The 6,162-nt window shown below is 40.3% G+C and overlaps 1 pseudogene; it reads right to left on the bottom strand.

The window, feature by feature from the left end:
• Positions 1 to 813: 813 nt before the first annotated feature.
• Positions 814 to 5,495, bottom strand: LOC101700134 (FACT complex subunit SPT16 pseudogene; annotated as a pseudogene).
• Positions 5,496 to 6,162: the final 667 nt, after the last annotated feature.

Below are 6,162 nucleotides of genomic sequence, written 5' to 3' on the forward strand. Positions count from 1 at the left end.
AAAATTATATACACAGATAAATTGTGACATTTCCTTTCTGGATGTTGGTGCAAGTTTATATTATGAAATTGTCATGTAGATTTGTCACACCTATTTTCCAAACACAAATAAACATAATTTAAATATGTACCTATCATATACCAAGCTCATCACTAATGTATTTGCAGGGACACTGATAAGATATTTACACATTTTTAGAATATTCTTGATCCGGGGACCTCAGAATTTTTGCTTTTGATATCTTTCTACTGCAGTTAACAGGTTTTTGGTCCAGATTTAAGCTTATTTATATATTAGCTTTTGTTGGGCTACAATGAGTGACAACCTCAAAAATTTTAGTGACATTCAGCAACACGTTTCTCTCCCTTGTGGCAGTATGTTGGCTGCTATGAGTTGGTTGCTGTGGCCTCATAGCAGAATGTGGTTCCAGTTCCCGTTTATTCCACCCAAGGCCTAGTCTGAGTAGGAAGATACTACCTGGCATACACATTACCTATCCGGTGGCAGAGGGCACTGAAACAGACCTGGCATCAATGTGAAATGCATCTAATGTCTCTATGTGGTTACCCTGCTTATCTATTCTGTTCGTGTTCTGTGGCCAAACCCAGTCACTAGAAGCAAGGCTACTCTTCCTACAGGGAGCCATTCTAGATGTCATCAAAAGGTGTTGAGAAGCAATAATTCTAAGCATTACCCCAGGTGCTACATTGTACTACAAATATTTGAGCTTACTATAAGGAGCCAAAATAATATGAAAGGAAGCAAAATCTTAATTTTTATAAAAGAAATGTTTTATTGATTACATTGGTTTCAATTCAGATGTTTGTTTTTTTTTGTACCAGGGATCGAACTCAGGTCCTTGCACTTTCGAGGCAGGCAGCGGAACCACTGAGCTAAAGCCCCAGCCCTCATTCAGAATTTTTAGGAAGGTCTCTATTCTGTGTATTTTTTGCAACATAAACATTTTCTCAAATACCACTATTATCTAATTCTGTGGGAAATAACAAATAGAGTAAATTAGTTGGAGTGTTCCTAGGTCATTGATGGTATAGCAATGGAAGTGATAAAAGGAATACAGAGTTATGAGGGATCTACAGTCTGGATTGTGCTACTTTTGTTCCCCAAGCTTTCTATGGTCATTGTCACTATAAGGCTCTCATTATAATGCTGTTTTATTGTCATTTAATTAACAAAGCATATCTACCTTCAAATTTTATTATAGTTTCTGTTCATTTCAGAAACTATAATAAAATTTTATTATAGTTTATCATTGTTTCTTAGAATTATGATAGAGCAATGGAATTTTAATTTTCCTTACTCATATCTTTGGTGGTTAAATTTAATTGTATCAATTTGATTGGTGTGGGAGCTGCTGAGGTAATCAACAAAGCACACTTCTAGGTGTGGCTGGGTGGGTCATGGAGGTGCAATGTTGGATCCACCACCCCTTCCTCTCTGGCATGCTTTCCATTCTCTGCTTCCCAGCCACCGCAAACAAATTAACTTTCTTATGCCTCATCCTTCTGTCATAGTGTTCCTGCCTCAGAGCCAGCCAACTGTGGACTGAATCCTCTGAAACTGTGAGCTAAGTAAACTTCTTTAAGTTGTGAGTGTAGGGTACTGTGTCCCAGCAATGGGAAGGCTAATACAATATCCCACCTTACTAAAACTGGATTTGAAATAAAGTAATAGAGTGTGATTCTTCTTGTCTTTAATCTTACTGTTCAACCTCATTTGGCCTTAAAATGTTCAAATCTTTAGAATATTCTTTTGCTACTCTGAGATTTGATTATACCCTTATATGTGAAAATAACATGGGAGAGTATTTAAAATGGAAATTTCTAGTCCCTAGACCCTTGGAGAAATATCTAGTCAGATAATAGACAGAATCTATAAAACTATATTGTAATCAAGTTCCCTAGATATCAAAAGTAGTCTGAGCAGTTCAAATAATGAAAAAAAAAACCCCAAAACAGGGTACTATATACAGTGGAACCTTGAGTTACTGCTGGTCTGACATACGAACAACTTGGATTATGATCAAAATTTTAGTGTTAACTTAAGAATAAAGTCTCGAGTTATGACTGGAATGCCAACCACTTGTGCTTTCAAATGGTCTCAGATACAGATTTAACCCTTAAAGAGTTCTGGAAGGAACATTACAGCATCCTTTTCTGTGTGGGGTTAATTGAGAAATCCTGGGCCAATCCAGGACACTGAGATTTGCCTGTACACAGAAGAGAGTCTTTGAAGGCTGTGTAGAGGAGCCTGAGCCTTCAATTTACCAACTTGAGTTACAATTAGCCCTCATGAACAAAATGAGTTTTGTTTTGTTTTGTTTTGTTTTTAGGAATGAATGGTATTTATTAACAGTGGGAGCCTCCACCCTTCTTCAAGAACACTTCCTCCCTGCCATCTGAATGGGGCCATTTGGCACATGTCCTGGTGGTCCTGGAATTCCTTGAGTGGACTGGTCCACACAAATGGCCCCCTAAACCCATAAACACGAATGACAGAACTTCAAAGAAAATAAAAGGAAATAAACCCAGTTTCTATGTCATGTAAAATTTTCTGGAGTTGGCTGGAGAAGAGTGGAGCTCAGAGCCAAAGTTTAGGTGTTACTTCCTCTTTTTCTTGGGTGGTGCAGAGCTGTGTCTGGAACCACAGTTAGAGCCACAGCCTGAACTGTGTAAAGATGCCTTCCTCTTCAGGCTCACATTTCGACTCTGTTCTTCTTCCTCATAGCGACTTTCATGGTTTGTTTTTTGGGTTTCTTCCTCCAGTTCATCCCAATCTTTGCCACTCTCTTCTTCACTGCCCAGGGATTCCTTGAAATAGTTTGATTCTTCTGCTTCTGATGAATAATTTTCATCACTGTCCTCCTCTTCCTCTTCATAGTCATCCTCTGAAAGTCTCACCTTTGATTTCAGACTCTGAATCTCCTTCTTCAGCATCACTCCCTTCACCCTCAGGTTCCAGAAAAGACCAGCCACCCTGCTTCAAGAAGCCCTCAGGGTCATCCACAATGGTCTTCATGATTTTGGTCCAGTTGAAGAACTGTACTCCTTCTGTGTACTTTAGATCACAGCAATTCAACCATTCCTTGATGGGGTCAAGAGAGGCTACAGGAATGGCCTTGATCATTGTCACTTTCTTGCTATAGTCCTTGTAGACAATTGCCATGTCAAAGTTCTTCAGGTGAAACTGGATTCTCTCAAAATAGATCAGCTCCACTTCATCCAATATCACCACAAAAGGTGGCCATTCTGCAGCATTGACCAGCGCCCTACTAGTGGGCTGAAGGAGGCAGGTACTCCTGTAGGGAGCTCCATTAAATCCCAAGTCCCAAAAAGACACTTCAAATTCCAGTTCCTCCTTTGTTAGAGCCTCTACTTTCTTGATGAAATTTTTAAAGGCAGTTTTCAGTTTGTGCCTCATTTCTCGTTCCATCTGCTCAGCATAAAGGTCATCTCAGTCATAGATGTGTTGGTGTTTCCCCAAGTCCGTGGTGATCTCCCCCACTTCTGTGTAGAATTGCACATCCATATGTCACTTCTTCCCAAACATGATGCCATTCTTAAGGTGAAAGTGCAAGACAATAATCATTTCTTCATCACAGGGCTGGAACAAAGCATGTTTAATATTATTGTACAAAATATCCACTTTGTCTCCTTGAACATTGACATGGGCTTCCAGGGACCCTTGCATCCTCTTCTGGGCAATATTTGGGCAGATGTATAGATCCTTCAGTTTGGGATCACTCTGGTTTAGATTGATCACCAGTGAGTCTTTTTTTTTTTTAACCAGTGAGTCTTGTTTCATGATGCCCTCCTTTTCTATTTCTTCTGCTTCCCGAGTCTTGTAACATTTCTGTACTTCTTTTATAATTCGGAAAGCATTCTGAGGGCTCTCCAGGCTCTTTCATGTTTGAAGCACGGTATGTACACACCAGCTAGCAGTGATTTGGGGATGGGCATTTTTCTGGAGACTCACATTTCCTTGACAAAAGTGTCTTCAGGTTTAGGAAAGATGCTGCCTTCGTTCCTGCCCAGAGCACTACCTGGGCAATAGAAGTTGATTCTCAAGTAAGTATAAACTCCTTCCACAGACATACTTATATTCAGGGTTCAAACTCGGGTCCTTGCACTTCTCCAACAGTTTTTTTTTTTTTTTAATTTTGAGACAAGAGTCTCACTAAATTGTCCAGGCTGGGCTCGAACTTGTGATGCTTCTATCTTGGCCTCTCAGAGTGCTGGGATTACAAGCATGTGCCAGCTCACCCAACTAGTTTACCTGAATTTCTCTGAGTTGAGTTCTTAAGTCAAGGGTCCAATATACCTAGTATAATAACTTTAAATTAGTATCTTTCACAATTATACATTGTTTAGTGTTTCTACTTTGTCTTCATGAAGTTATTTTGATATTGAGTGTATTGGAACTCTAAAATTATGTATGTGCATACTATGGTCTGGATGTAACAGAGAGAGGACGATGTGTTCTAGGGCTGATCCAACAATTGTGCTTTTGAGAGGTGATGGATCTTTTAAAAGTTGGGGATTAGTATGAGGTCTTTAGGTCAATGAGGGTATATCATTCACTTTTCTGTTGCTGGAACAAAGTACCTGACATCTATAACTTTAAGAAGGAAAGATTTATTTTAGCTCGTGGTTTCAGAGGATTCAATCCATGATCATCTGGCTCTAAGACAGAAACATCATTCTGGAAGGGCATAGCAGAGGAAAGCTGCTCACATCACTTGCTTTCCAGCCATGAAGCGCAGAAGGCAAGAGAGCTAGAAAGAAAGGAAAGGGTCAGAGACAAGAATATAGCCTTCTGGTTTATACCCCAGTGATTTCTTCCAACCAGGCCCCATCTCCTAATAGCACATTCAACTGTGAATTCATCAATAGTTCAGTCCACTGATGATTTTACTGTTCTTTGATCTAATTACCTTCCAAAATCCCCACCTCTAAACACATGAGCCTTTTGGGGGACATTTTTTTTGGTACTGGGGATTGAACTTGGGACCTTGTGCTTTTGAGGCAGGCCCTGGAACCACTGGGATAAATCCCCGGCCCCTTGGGGGACATTTTTGATCCAAGCCATAGCATTCTTCCCCAGCCACCAACAGTTCGTGTGCATCCCATCATGAAAAATACATTTGAGCACACTCTTAAGAGTTACTAAAGTCTCAACAGTTTCATTATTTCTTAAAAATCCAGTCTTTTCTGAAACTGAAGGCAACTCTTATCTGTGAGCCCTTGTAAAAAACAAACAAAAAAACAGGTTACATACTTCCAAGATGTAATGGCACAGAGTAAACATCCCAATTCCAAAAAAGGTGGAAGAGGAGAATAGGAAGAAATCAGACTCAAGCAGGACCAGAATTAAGCAGGGAAGACGTTCAATCCTGGAGCTCCATGTACAGCATCCAGGACATCTGGCAGCAAGATGAGCGCTCCAAAGGGCCTGGGTAGCCCTGCCTCTATGACCATGCTGCAGCCCACATGCCAGCATCCAGGACATCTGACAGAGACAGGACAGAGACAAAGTATAGACAAGTTCTTTGCCAGAGTGTAACTCACACAACCTCTAGTCCAATTCCTCAGAGACTTAATGCCTGCCTGAAACACAGTCTTTACTCTCCTAACTAAAAAAAAAAAAAAAAAAAATTCTAGTGTTCTGAGCCCAGACCAGAATTGCCCATTGTGTTCCACTATTGTAACTCTTGCCTATATCTCCAAACCTTTCCAAACTCCTCCCACAAACCACTGCCAAAGGTTTCTCAACTGTATAGTCAGGTACAGTCACAGCAATGACCCCATTCCTCTAGTACGAATATTCAGCATTAGTCACCTTTCCATAGGTGTGACAAAGTACCTGACATATGTAGGTGTTTTAAAGGAGAAAAGATTTATTTAGCTCACAGTTTTAGAGCTTTCAGTCCATGGTACGCTGGCTCCAAGGTAGGAAATAAAATGGTGGAAGGTCATAGTGGAAGACAATTGCTCATCTCATGGCATTCAGAAAGCAGAGAAGGCAGAAGAGCCAGAGAGAGAAGAAGGGGCCAGTGAAAAAAATATAACCTTCCAAGTCACTTCTGAAGTGATTTAACTTCTTCCAACCAGGCCTTCCCTCCTAACACAGCACATTTAATTATTT

The sequence above is a fragment of the Heterocephalus glaber genome, unplaced genomic scaffold, assembly GCF_053883595.1.
Source record: "Heterocephalus glaber isolate CG9 unplaced genomic scaffold, H.glaber_assembly_v1.0 deba00001523, whole genome shotgun sequence".
Taxonomy (NCBI): Eukaryota; Metazoa; Chordata; class Mammalia; order Rodentia; family Bathyergidae; genus Heterocephalus; species Heterocephalus glaber.